Genomic DNA, 15,380 nt, shown 5'->3' on the forward strand with positions numbered 1-15,380 from the left:
GAATTTCTGCATCTGCGAGCCCGCAGATGCGCTTGAGGTTCCGCATAAGCAGAGAGTGAGATGGAGCGGAAGATCGCAGAAGCGGACCTTTGTCTGCATGTGTGCACATGCAGGTGTGACCACTTGCTCGCAGATGTGGACCCAACCCATTAAGTCATTTCCGCACATGCGAGGTAAATTTTGCATGTGTGGCGTCGCAGGTGTAACAGTATGTCGCAGATGCAGAAAAACTGGGCAGAAAAAGGGGATTTCGACGGTTTGAGTCCCATTTCGATTTTGGGACTTTGAGAGATCGGTGTGAGGCGACTTTTCGATGTTTCTTCAAGAAGATTGTTGTGGTAAGTAATTCTAACTCGGATTGGACTATATTTCATGAATCTATTACTATTTTCATCATCTAATTAGGGATTTGAGTTGTAAATTTGGGAGAAAATGATAGAAACTTCATAGGCTAAAATTTCGAGTTTTGGAAGGTGATTTGAGGTTGTATTCTAGTAATTCTTGTATGGTTGGACTCCTGAGTGGATGGGTGCTCATATTTTGTGATGTTTGTCGTATTTCAAGACGTAGGCGGCCGGTTTGAGCATATTTCAGATTTTGGCTTATAATTCCGTGTTTTTCTTTTGGAATTGATTCTTTTAGTCTATACTAATTATATCGTACTGATTGTGGCTAGATTCTGGGCGTTTGGAGATTGATTCGAGGGGTAAATTCATTGCGGAGTACGATTTTGCGCTGTTTGAGATAAGTAACAGTGTTAAATCTGGTCCTGAGGGAATGAAACCCTGAATTATTGGATTATATGAGTATTTTGGAGGGACGCACATGCTAGGTGACGAGCGTGTGGGTGTACACCGTAGGAATTGGGACTTAGTCCATTCCGTGAAACTGTAAAGTTGAATAACTTGTTGCTAGCTATATGCTCTCCCTGTGTTATAGAAATTTTTCTGGAAATCATGTTAGAAATCATATTTAGGCTATGTGATGGTACTGTTGGGACCCGCATAGGTCACGTACTTGTTGAATTATTTGCTAATTATTGTCTTGTACTCAGTCATGGTTTTACTTGCGTATCATATCTCGGTCTCTTCTTGATTCTTGTTGATACACTATGTTATCTTTGTTTGGGCTGATCTTTATGATTTCCGAGAGACTGGAGAGGTTGATGACTGAGTGAGGCCGAGAGCCTGTCTCTGAGTTATTGATATTATAGCACGTGAGTTGTTCGTGCAACACGTGAGTTGTCCGTGCAGATACATATATTGATACTATAGCACATTATTTGTTCGTGCAGCACATGAGTTGTCCATGCGGTTATAGCGCTTGGGCTGAAAGGAGCCCATACGGAGTCTGCACACCCCCAGTGAGCGCCAGTACCTATTGAGTGTGAGTACTGAGGGCTGAGAGCCGAGTGATTGAGATGTTGTGACGAGTTGAATGACTTTTGCCGTGAGATACTATACTTACTTTTCATTTGTTGATGCACTTAGTTGCTATCTATAATTGTTGTGAAATTTCTAAAAGATTCTATATCCGGATTACCTGCACTTTAACTGTATAAAACTGATTTGACTTAAACTGCCGGATTTGAAAGCATGTATATTCTTTGTTGGAATTATTGAAAATGAACTGTAATTGTATAGCTCGTCGCTACCTTCTCAGTTCCTTATTTAGATTTGTTACTTACTGAGTTGGTTATACTCACGCTACACCCTGCATTTCGTGTACATATCTAGGTGGTCCCGGTCATAGCGGGTGTTGATATTTGAGCAGCTGATTCCGGAGACTATCAAGGTAGTTACACGACGTTGCAGGCATTGGCTCTCCTTCATTATCTTATTCGCATTTCAATTCTTATTCCTTAGCTGTTGTATTAGACTGCTCCTAGTATAAATGCTCGTGTACTGAGTGACACCCCGATGTTGGGCTATTTTTTCGCACTTATGTTTTGGGTTTTACCCCATTTTTATGAAAAACTTCAGTTACTTTAAATGTCTTAATTCATTTATGTTAAATGTTGAAAGTGTTTTGAAATATAGGCTTGCCTAGTATCACGATAGGCGCCATCACGACGGGTTAAATTTTGGGTCGTACAGCCATCAAGGTCGAGACCAGGAAGTCGGACCTTTTTCAAAGTGAAATAGAGAGATAATGAGATGCTTAGGGAATTCGTGTCCCGGTTTCAAATAGAACGAATGGACTTGCCTACAGTCGCGGGCGATTGGGTCGTTCAGGCCTTCATCCAGATACTTAATACTCGAAGCTCGCTGGCTTTGCAGTAGTTGAAGCAAAATCTGATAGATTATCCGGTTGTAACTAGGGCCAACGTACATAACCGATATCAATCAAAAATTAGGGTCGAAGATGATCAGCTTGGGGCCCTTTCCGGTTCCGTTTATCCCATCAGAGCTATTGAAAGATCCAAAATAGACATTGATCGTGAAGCATGATCAAATAGGGACCGGTATCAACCATACAATGGAGACCGAAGAGGTAAGGTGTCTGGATGAAACCCTGTGAGAAGCGAAAGAGAAGCGTTCGAGGTCAAAATAACCAGGGACTCATGAGCAAAAGCGGTTTCGAGAGGCCCATCAAGCCTAAGGAAGCGCCAAAGTTATCGGAGTACAACTTCAATGTCAATGTTGCTACCATCGTATCTGCCATTGGACGCATCAAAGACACTAAGTGGCCTCGGCCTCTACATTCCGATCCAACCCAAAGGGACCCCAACCTAATGTGTAAGTATCAAGGCACTCATGGCCACAGAACGAAAGATTGCTGACAATTGAGAGAGGAAGTAACCCGATTATTCAACAATGGACATCTCCTAGAATTCCTAAGCGGTCGATCCAAAAACCATTTCAGGAATAGGAATTCTAATAAGCAGACCGAGCAGGAGGAACCTCAGCACATCATTAACATGATCATCGGTGGGGTTGACGACCCCCACGGGCCGATGTTAAAGCACAACAAAGTGTCCATCACTAGAGAAAAATGGACTTGAGATTACGTTCCAGAAGAAACTTATCTTTCAATGACAATGACGCTGAAGGCATCATTCAACCACACACCGATACACTGGTAATATCTGCACTCATAATAAATCTCAAGTTAAGCATATGTTAGTTGATCCAGGTAGCTCGGCTAATATCATCAGATCGAGAGTCGTAGAGTAGCTGGGTCTACGAGATGGCATGTGAGACCACTAAAGGGGAGATAACACTACCGGTAAATACCGCCGGAACCATTCAAGAAGCAAAGCTCTACATAATCGAGGAAGACATAAGATACAAAGCTCTATACGGGAGGCCGTGGATTCACAACATGAGGGCGGTGCCCTCGACACTGCACAAGGTGTTGAAATTCCCAATGCCAGGAGGGATTAGAATAATTTACGGAGAACAGCCGGCTGTAAAGGATATATTCGCGGTCGACGAGGTGGTCCCGATATCTGCACCAAAGATGCTGAGTTCGGTCGCCAAGGAAGGGACCAAATAACAATCATTGACATCGGCCCCGACCGAACCAGAGAAGCATAGGACAAACGAGGACGACAACTACAGAGTTCCCAGATTCTTTATAGTCCCCGACGATTCCGACGCCACCAAATCAACAGTCGAAGAACTGGAGCAAGTCATATTGATTGAGCACCTGCCCGGTCTTAAGGTATACTTGGGAACAAGGTTAAATCCCGATCTTAGGAAAAAGCTCATTAAATTCCTTATGGATAACATAGATTGTTTCGCTTGGTCCCACCTCGACATGATAGGGACCCCGCTGAAGTTAACTACCCATAAGCTAAGTCTGGATCCGAAGTTCCACCCGGTCAAACAAAAAAGGAGGCCTCAGTCCGAAGTCAAGCATGCATTCATCAAAGACGATGTATCTAAACTCTTTAAAATACGGTCCATTCGGGAGGTTAAATACCCGGATTGGTTAGCAAATGTAGTGGTAGTCCCTAAAAAGGGAATAAATTAAAAATGTGTGTAAACTATAAAGATTTGAATAAGATTTGCCCCAAGGACACTTTCCGTCTGCCCAACATCCATCGCATGATCGATGCGACGACCGGCCACAAGATCCTTAGCTTTCTCGATGCCATTCCGGGTACAACCAAATTCAGATAGACCCGGGCAACCAGGAAAAAACGTCATTCATCACTAAGTACGACGCCTACTGCTATAACGTAATGCCATTCAGACTAAAAACGCTGGTGCCACTTACTAACGCCTAGTAAATCAAATGTTCGAAGAACAAATAGGAAATTAATTGAGGTTTACACTGACGATATGTTAGTTAAGTCCATGCGAGCAAAGGACCATTTGAAACATTTGCAGAAAACCTTCAACATATTGAAGAAATACAATATGAAGATGAACCCGGAGAAATGCGCATTCGGAGTTGGGTCTGAGAAATTTCTCGGAATCATGGTGTCTAACTAGGGAATCGAGATCAATCCCGATAAAATCAAGGTCATAGAGGACATTACCGTGGTAGACAATGTCAAGGTCGTTCGAAGGCTAACCGAGCGCATAGCCGCATTGGGCCGATTAATTTCAAGGTCTTTCGACAAGAGCTATCGGTTCTAATCGTTATTGAAGAAGAATAATAATTTCTCATGGGCACCGGAGTGTTAGCAAGCCTTGGAAGCACTCAAGTGGTACCTTTCGAGCCCTCATTTGCTTCATACTTCGAAGGCATATGGCAGATGAACAGTTGTACCTATACTTAGCGGTATTCGAGATAGCGGTAAGTGGAGTCCTAGTCCGGGAAGAAGAAGGTACATAATTTCCTATCTAATATGTTAACAGGACTATAGGCAAGGCTGAAACTAGGTATCCTTACCTAGAAAAATTAGCGCTCGCTTTGCCAAGCACCTATAGGAAGTTAAAATCGTATTTTCAATGCCATCCCACATGTGTCGTGACTACTTATCGGTTGAGGAACATAATGCATAAGCCCGAACTCTCGGGACGATTGGCCAAATGGGCCGTGGAAATCAGTGGGTACGATATCGAATATCGACCCCAAACCGCTAACAAATCTCAAATTTTGGCAGACTTCATGGCCGACTTCACACCAGCCTACTCGAGGTCGAGAAGGAGTTGTTGAACTCGGGGACCTCATCTGGAATTTGGACCCTCTTTACAGGCGGTGCCTCGAACGCAAAGGGGTCCGGACTTGGCATCGTTTTAAAGTCACCAACGGGTAATGTCATTAGACAATCTATTAGAACTGTAAAATTGACCAACAACGAAGCCGAGTATGAGGCCATGATTGCAGGTCTCAAACTGGCTAAAAGCTTGGGGCTAGGTGATTGAAGTGAAGTTTGATTCTCTCATTGTGGTGAACCAAGGCAATGGAACGTTCAAAGTCAAAGAAGAGCGAATGCGAAGGTACCTGGATAAACTGCATGTGAAGTTACATCGGTTCAAGGAATGGACTTTGCAACATGTACATCGAGATTAAAACAACGAAGTCAATGTTTTTGCCAACATAGGATCATCAATTGATGACGATGAATTCAACTCGGGAACGGTCGTACAACTCATAAAATCGGTAGTGGAAGAAGGCCACGCCGAGATAAACTCAACAAGCTTAACCTGGGACTAGAGGAACAAGTATATAGATTAACTGAAGACCCAAAATCTGCCCTCAGATCTTAAATAATTAAGAGCTCTGTGCACGAAGGCGGCCATGTTCAGCTTGTCTAAACACAACACCCTATTCATGAGATCGTTTGATGGCCCACTCGCCATATGTGTGGGACCAGGAGATACCGAGTATATTTTGAGGGAAGTTCACGAAGGCACATGCGGGAATCATTCGGGTGCCGAATCGTTGGTTCGTAAGATAGTCAGAGCTGGATACTACTGGAACAACATGGAAAAAGGAGTTCGTACAAAAATGCGACGGATGTCAGAGACATGCACCGATGATTCATCATCCCGGGGAGCTGCTACATTCAGTCTTGTCACCCTGACCATTCATGAAATGGGGAATGGACATCGTTGGCCCGCTGCCATGGGCACCAGGTAAGGCTCAGTTCATATTATTTATAACTGACTATTTTTCTAAATGGGTGGAAGCCTAAGCATTTGAGAAAGTCAGGGAGAAAGAATTTATTGACTTCATTTGGGACCACTGATGGTAGGGTATAATTGCGTATTTTAGTTGATTATCGCACTCTAATTTACTGTACTTTAATTGAGTTTGAGTGTATATCGCTAGTGTTTTTCACTAATGGTGTGTTTTTATGCCTTGTAGGAGTGATCCCGAGCTTTGTAGATGTTATGGAATGAATTCAAGCTATTCTGGAGCTTTGAAGTCTGAGTAAAAGAATAAGGATAAAGTTAGGATCGTGTTCGGAGATCAATGGACAATCGTGCACTTAACGAAAGAAATGGAGAAGCGAGTAGGATGCCACCCAGATGCACGAGCACGCATGTGATGCAGAATACCTTCCAAATTGCGCGGCCATATGTCCGAGCACACTCCCAGGTGCGCGGCCGCGCACGTCCTCTTTCGGAAAGAGTCTAATTTCGCGTAGAAGAAGGTGTGTTCGTTTGAGCCCGACCCTACTTGGTATATATACATGGAAAACGTTATTTTTGGGATTTTTGACATATCTAAGACCTAAGGAAGCTAAAGAGAAGTGGGAGAAGCAAGAGCACAAGGATTTCATCATTCAATCCTCACCCAAGACAAGGGTTTAGATCGTTTATGCTTTCCTTTAACTTAAACTTATTTGTGATGAATTATTTCATATCCATGGAGTAGTTCTCTTTAGGAATTGATGGATTTGGTGTATTGAGAATTGTTTGTGGATATTAACTCTAGTTTTTATGTATTGGATCGTTTTGGATGTTTTAATTGTTGCATCTATTTTCACATGTTCATGCAATCGGAATAGGCATAACTTGTGATGTTTTTGCATTATATTGTTAGTTGAATTCATTGATTCTTCTTAGTAATCGAAAGAGGCTAGCTGAATTATTATTTAGACCTAGTTAGGACGATAATCGAAAGAGGTTCTCATAAAGACCAATCCACTACTAATTTTTGCATATATTCCCCGAGCATAAATTGGTTCATATTGTGAGTTTGAGACTTAATCGAGAGGGGAGTTTCTACTGAACATCTGAAGTAATAATTGAGAGAATTCGAGAGACTCACTTGAATCTTAGAAGTGAATTAGCTAGAGTTAAATTCCAAACAAGTATCTTGCACCTATCCAATCAACCCATATTTTCTCCTATTGATATATTCTTTGCTTACTCTTGTTGCGATTGTCATTAGTCAATAAGTTAAACTCTTAGTTAATTGTAGTTTTTAATCACATAAAAAGTAATTATTGATCATCTTGGATAGCAAACAAGTTATAAACTACGAAAATATTATTTAACTCCAATCCCTGTGGATACGATATTTTTTTATACTATATTCGACTAGCGAGCATATTTAAGTATGTATTTTGCGATCGTCAATTCTGGTGTCGTTACCGGGGATTGGCAGTTAATAGTGTTTGAAATAGTTTGTGGTGCTAATTCAGGAATTATTTCTTTTTATTTTATTTTTTCTCTTTTTACATTTGGTGTTACTTGATTGTGCGCATGCTACATGTTAGATTGTTGCATGACTCGATCCTCTAGGAAGGAAGTGCTACCTTACGAACCAGAAATTGAGAAGCAACTGCGACAGCTGAGGAAAGAAATAAATCTCCCCGAGAATAGAGAGAAGTTTGGTAAATCCTCATCCAAAGAAATTATGGCGGGGAGATGATGATAATGTTGATTTGGCTGCAAGAGAGGCAGCCCAACAAAGAGAAAAAGTTGCACGAGATACTGAGGAGACAGCTCTTCGAAATGCACAATTTGTCTATGAAGAGGAGAGGGCTCAGAGAATTGCTCAAAATCTACCTTTGGGTGCAGACCAATTAGAAAATATAGCTCCTGGTGATGGGCGACCACTGGGTGATTATGCTAGATCGGTCTACAACCAAGGCTTATCAAGTGTGAGACCACCTCCAGTTGCATCTAACAATTTTGAGTTAAAGCAGGGGTTGCTTCAAACTCTTCAAAACAGTTGTGTCTTCATAGAAAAGATGGACGAAGATCCAAACAGTCATGTAATGGAATTCGAAGAGATTATGAACACTTTTTAATACAATGGTGTATCACAAGATGCAATTTACTTAAGGGCATTCTCCTTCACACTCAAAGACATTGCTTTATTGGCTTCGAAGCTTGCCTGATGGATCGATTAGAACATGGGATGAGATGACCAGAAAATTTCTTGACAAATATTTCTCATCAGCTAAGACGTGCAAGTTTAGAAGAGAAATCCATAACTTCTGCCAGAACGAGACTGGAACTGTGTTTGAAGCTTGAGAGAGGTTTAAGGAGATAGTGTGAAAGTGTCAACATAGCGGAATTGAACTCTGGATGCAACTCCAGAACTTTTGGGATGAATTGACACCCGCCGCTCACACAACATTAAGCAATGCATCTGGAGGCCCGTTGATTAAAAAGACTCCAGATGAGATAGTCACAATTCTAGATGAGTTATATGAGGATGCAAATCAGTGGCCCTCTGAAATGGTTGAAAGAAGAAGATCAACTTGTGTTCGCCAAGTTTATGCTAACACATTTGTTCAGGTACAACTTGATGCCATGGCCAAAGAGATAAGGAAGATGACTTTAGCTTCAATACATAGTGAGCCCCATGCAGCGTGTGATATATGTGGAAGAGGGCACCCTACTCATGAGTGTCAACCCTCAATCGAGGAGGTTAATGTTGTCGGGAATTATACCTTCAATGCAATGGGTTAGAAGAACCCCGGTTTTTCATGGAGTTCACCTGGGATACTGCAAATACATGGCAACAAAATAATCCTAGATTTCAAGGACAAGGAGCTCCTGGTTTTGCGAATCAGCCGAGCAGTTCTAGTCTCAACATTCCACTCAGCCTGGGCCAAGATCTAATGAAGTCCTTCATTGTCAAGACAGATGAGAGATTAGATGCTCATGGTTCAGCTATCAAAGAACTTGTCATTGGTTTGAGTAACTTAGAAAAACAAGTGGGACATATTGCAATTGTATTATCTGAGAGAATCTAGGTACTCTACCAGCTGACACTGAGAGAATCCCAAAGAAACGGTAAATGTTGTGACCTTGAGAAGCGGGCAAGTGCTTAAAGATCCCACTACAACCCAAAAAGAGGTGGTACCTAAAAAAGAAAGTGAAGAGAAGCTAAAAATTGAAGGTGATAAGAGGACGAAAGGAAATAAGGGAGTTGACAAAAAGAAGAAGGAGGACACTTCGAGAAAGGAAGGTCGGAATGAGAGTGAGCATATGCCTACTCTACCTTTTCCCCAAAAGTTGTATAGAGAAAAGCTGGACAAGCAGTTTGAGAGATTTCTAGATATGCTGAGACAGGTTAATATAAATTTGCCATTCACATAAATTCTCTCATGAATGCCAACTTATGCCAAATTATTGAAGGAGATCCTTACAAAGAAGAGGAAGATAGAAGATACCTCAGTGGTCAAGCTCGCAGAGCATTGCAATGCAATCTTGGAAAACAAACTCCCACAAAACTATGGAGATCCAGGGAGTTTTACTATACCTTGCTCGTTATGCACTCTTAATTTTGATAAATCTTTATGTGATTCTGGTGCATTAATTAATTTAATGCTTTTGTCTATTTACAGGAAATTGGAGAATGATCTTGGAGAGATAAGGTCTGCGCCAATATCTTTGCAGATGGCAGACCAAACAACTATAATACCCGGGGGGACAATGGAAGATGTCTTAGTTCGGGTAGATAAGTTTATATTTCCTATAGATTTCATAGTGGTGAAATGGAGGAGAATAAAGAGGTCCCATTATCTTAGGAAGACCATTCTTAGCGATAAACAAAGCAATATTAGACATACATGATAGAAAGCTCATGCTTAGAGTGGGTGAGGAGACGATGACTTTCGAGATGACTGCGGAGATAGGGTGAAATAGGAGAAGCTAGCTGCAGGTGTAGATGGAGAGTGAAAAACTCAAAAGAGAAGGTCCCAGTGATTGAGAAAGATAAGTGTGGGGTGCACCCCAAGAAGGCTAAGAAGAAGTTGTCCGCGTGGATGTGTGCACTAGTTCGGGCACGAAGAATGGAGCCCGACTTTGACTCAGACCCCGATTAGAGATTCAGGGAAGTTCCTCTACCTTATATTTTTTAATTGTGTGTCATGGGGACATGCCACAATTTAAAATGTGGGGTGGGGGATATATTTGTATGTATGTTGTATGTATATTAATTTGGTTAGTTTCTTTTCGTTAGTTGTAGTAGTTTGATATAAAAAATTTAAATTTTAAAATTTTTGATTTTTCCCGACGATGGATATTATTCGACGGGTTTCTTGAGGGATTAAAGTCGAAAGAAAAAAGACAAAAATCTTTTGTTAGGTAATGTAATAATTCCCCATTGGTTTTCTTTGTGTCGCGGTTCTTTTTCAAGGATTTTGTTTGAACCGGGTGTAGTTAGTTTTTATTTTTGTGAGGAGTAGAAAACCTTGTGCTATGATTTGAAATGAAAGCAATATTTCTTGACTCTATCATGCCTTGAGAATAGTGAGTGTTTTAGTTGAGACACTTAGGCTTAGTTTTTGACTTTTGCATAAGTACTTTAAATAATATGATCTTAACTTTGCTTAACTGCTTTGACTAGAGTGTCTTGATAATCCGATCTTGAGTGAGTTATGTGCGAGGTGTGTGTGAGGTTTTGTGTTATTCTGTGTATTACATCTGATGTCTAGAACTTGCCCCGTGTGTTTGCAAAGCAAAATAGTAGTTTTATTCAGTCTTGGAAGTGATATAGGCATTTCTTTGTCGATCTAGTTATATGTTTTCACCCACCTAATTATTATGTATCTTAGTTAACCCCGTTTGATCCCGTCACATTGTTTCTTTGGTAACCATATTACAAGGCTTACCTAGTTGTTTGAATTAACCATCTATTTGAACCATTTACCTCTCGTGAGCACTTGAAATTATATGAACTTTGTAAAAGTTGAAGTGTGAGGGTGATTGGGTTGGTTTTTTGAGTGGAGCTAATGAAACAAGGAGAAAGGTGCACTGTTTTGAAAAAGTAAGAGCCACTTAAATTGAAAAAGTAAAAAAAATTATACATAGTGTAGTGTTGTGAAAATTATTCATTGATAAGTGGTAACTCTTTATGTATTTGTGCTTAAAGAAGTTGGGAGTGAATGCAAATTGATGTGAAGGTGGAATATTGGTTTGACATAAGTGTGGGGGTTTAACAATGAGATGTATGTATTAAAGTGCTTAGGGAGGTGTAGTTACTCTTATATCTAAATGTATCCTACCTGTCCCACATCTTACATTACAACCAATTAAAGTCCTACTTGATCCTTGACTGAATGAGCTCAATTATTAGAGTAGTACACTACGGGAAAGCCTATGGTTCATCGTTTGTGGCATATGAATGTTATTTCCAAGAGTGAGTGAATTTTGCCTATCTTGAGTTCCTAGTTATTCTTAATGTTTATTGTGTGTGGAACTACTCTCTTTCGTTGTGAGGGCACTTGATTCGTGAAGGAAAGGTAATGATTGACCTCTATGTTGGAGTAAGTGAGCGGGTTATAAATAATGCATGGTGCTTTTGAGTCAAATCTTGAGGCTAGAATGTTACATTATTGTGCTTAATTGATTTTAAATATTCTTGGTGTGATGAGTTATGTGAGTTGTTTAAAAAAGGTCGTGTCGTTATAAAGTGTAGTTTGATTGCTAGAGGACGAGCAATGGTTTAAGTGTGGGGTGTTGATGGTAGGTTATAATTGCGTATTTTAGTTGCTTATCACACTCTAATTTACTGTACTTTAATTGAGTTTAAGCGTATATCGCTAGTGTTTTGCACTAATGATGTATTTTATACCTTGTAGGAGTGATACTGAGCTATGTAAATGTTATGGAATGAATTCAAGATATTCTAGAGCTTTGAAGTATGAGTAAAAGCTCAAGGATTAAGTTGGGATCGTGTTCCCGGATCAACGGACAATCGTGCACTTAACGAAAGAAACGGAGAATCGAGCAGGACGCCACCCAGGTGGGTGAGCACGCACTGGGCGCGCATGTGAGGCAGAATACCTTCCAAAGTGCACATCCATATGCGTGAGCACACTCCAAGGTGTGCGGCCATGCGCGTCCTATTCTGGAAAGAGTCTTAATTCGCTTAGGAGAAGGTGTGTTCATTTGGGCCAGACCCTACTTGGTATATATACATGGAAAAACATTATTTTTGGGACTTTTGACACATCTAAGACCTAAGGAAGCTAAGGAGAAGTGGGAGAAGCAAGAGCACAAGGATTTCATCATTCAATCCTCACCCAAGACAAGGGTTTGGATCGTTTATGCTTTCCTTTAACTTAAACTTATTTGTGATGAATTAGTCAATATCTATGGAGTAGTTCTCTTTAGGGATTGATGGATTTGGTATATTGAGAATTGTTTGTGGATATTAACTCTAGTTTTTATGTATTGGATCGTTTTGAATATTTTAATTGTTGCATCTATTTTCACATGTTCATGTAATCGGAAGAGGTATACTTGTGATGTTTTTGCATTATATTGTTGGTTGAATTCATTGATTCTTCTTAGTAATCGAAAGAGGCTAGTTGAATTATTATTTAGACCTAGTTAGGACCTTTAAGGTGGTCCTGGGCTGCCTCAGCATCGACTTTGTACTGGGACACCATCTCTCAAGCATCAACCATGATTATTTCCGCCACTGACTTGGTTGTTTTAAACTCCTTGGCAAGGGTATCCCGTTCGGCAACGGTCGAGCCAATTGAGACTGGAGGTCTTCGATTTTTTGGGAACTAGCCTTAGCTTTCTCCCTCTCCACTCGAAGTTGGAATTCAACCGAGGTCAGCTTCTCCTGGACAGTCTCCTTTTCCAAAGCCAATCGGTCTATTTTGCCTTTCCACTCTTCGACCATGGCCTTGACCTCGTCTATCTCAGCTCTAAGCTGGTCGATCCGATCAAGACTCTGCTGGACCTACGGGTTTTGATCATTAGTTGCCATGCATAACTCGTGATCACTAACTTCAAAGATATTTACCTGTTTCACCAGGGCGACATGTTCTTTCTGAGTCGTATCCAACCCAGCCCGGAGACTTTTGACTTCTCCTTCATGTTGCTCGCTGAGAAGCTTATACATGTCCATTTTCTCAGCAAGCTCTTTGACTTTGGCCTCAAGTTGGCTAAGCTCATCCTCGTACCAAATAAAGGTTTTATGGTGGAGCACCGAGGCCTGCAGAATGTGAAAAAGAAAAAGGCATTAGAGTCATCAAAATCCGAATTCAAAGATAAAAGAGTGTGATTACACCTTACCCGGTTCAACACTTGTTGTGCTTCATTTAATAAGCATGGCGTGTCCACCTTGTTCATCTTTGCCTGGTCTTCTTCGATCACCAGGAACCGAAGGTAGCTAGCTACTCTAACGGGGGCGAAAATAACCTGGGCATTCTCCGGAACGGTGATAACGATAGATCGCTTCCGACCAGGATCCATGCTCGGAGTGGGGAACCGATTGATCAACCTCGGGCTTAAGTTCGACCCGCCGATCTCTGAGGATGGACTTTTTCTTGGCACCTCTAGATCTCCCAACCCAGTGAAGTTTTCCAGGGCGGTTGAGTCCACACCATCAAAGAAGCATCGAAGGGGATCATCCGCTACATGAACCCCTTCATTTGATCGATCCTTCATCGCCCGGGCCTCGTCAAACATAGACTCCGTGAACGAAGGCGATCCTGAAATCTCCATGACACCGGGCGGGATAGAGTCGGCGTCTCGAGGAGTCTCGACCCTCGCCCCTGCGCCAGCCTCGTGCACTTGAGGGGGATTAGCCTTCATCGTTCCCCTCTCGGCTGCCACTTGATCCTCAGGGACAGACGACTCCTGGGCCACAAAAAATTTGTCCTCCTCTGGCTCGTCCCTGAGCCGAAAAAGTAAGTTCGAGTCAAGCACTCGGGAGCTGGAGCTTTCCTTTGGCTTACAGACCAACCTTTCCTTGGTTTCTTTTTTTTCCGAGCTCGAAGAACTCGGGGACCTCTTCCTTTTCTTCTCTCCGGTTGTGGCTCCGGGCTGCTCGAAGCAAAAGAATCAATGGGAAAGTCCTGGTCTCCGACCGGAGTCCTAAGCTCAACGGTCTTAGGCAAAATTGCAAAAAGGAAATAAAAGAAATAAGAACATGATGCTAGAAGGAGAAGCCTAACGCAATTTATTCGGGAAAGAAATCTTACCATGGGAACTGTCCTCCCAACAGCCCTTCGGGAGTTTGCGCCACGAGCGATCGGAGTAGGGCATTTGTGAGACAATGCTTTCGATCCACTCATTTAACCGAGGGACAATATTTGGGACTCAAGCGACGACTGTACCACCACAAATACCAATGAGGAAAAGGGAAATGAGCGTGAAATTAACATTCAAAGGAAAGTTGTACTTAAGTGATGCATTCCACTTCTCGGGGAATGGCCTAAATTCGGCCGGTATCAAGTCTGAGGTCCTGACCCGGACAAAGCATCCTGCCAGCCTCGATCCCGGTCTGCATCTATGCTTGAGAATGAGGCCTCACTAGCCCGGCGCATGAGCTTTATCAGCCCCCCTCGGAAGATTCGGGGGACTATACAGACGGAGTAGATGATCTATAGTGAGCCGAGAGGAGTCGATCTTGTTCACAAAAAATCAAAGGAGGATTACGATCCTCCACAATGATGGGTGGAGCTAACCGAGGCATACCTTGTACCTCTTACAGAAATCTATAATGACCGGGTCCACCGGGCCCAGTATGAAGGGATAAGCGTAAACACTTAGGTACCCATCAACATGAGTAGTAATGGCCTCCTCGGAGTTAGGGACCACTATATCCTTGTTGGCCCAGTTGCAGTCCTTTCGGACTGTGGGGAGGTCATATTCCGTGATTGAGCAGATATATCTCGATGCCTTCTCACGCCGACCCTGTACCGAAGAGGGCTTCTTAACCTTGAAGTCGTCATCGACCGAACAACCCCCAGGAATGAACATCTTCAAGGGAGATTCAGGAGCCGGTTCGTCGGTAACCACGTTAGCAGCAGACCTCCCGAGGTCGACCGCATCGAAAGTGGTATCGTTGATTTCAGCAGTCAGTTGGGAGGTAGAGGCGGCCTTTTGGGGAACAAATTTAGAGGTTTTGACCATTATTATCTGGAAAAGCTTGAAAAAGATAGAGAAAGATTGAAAGTTGAAAGTTCAGATGTGCTGGCTTGAGTAGAGAATGAGTAAAAGTTTTGCAACGTACTGAGGAATCTTGAGTAACGAAGGTAAAAGTGCTAG

This window comes from Nicotiana tomentosiformis, chromosome 6 (assembly GCF_000390325.3).
Source record: "Nicotiana tomentosiformis chromosome 6, ASM39032v3, whole genome shotgun sequence".
Lineage (NCBI taxonomy): Eukaryota > Viridiplantae > Streptophyta > Magnoliopsida > Solanales > Solanaceae > Nicotiana > Nicotiana tomentosiformis.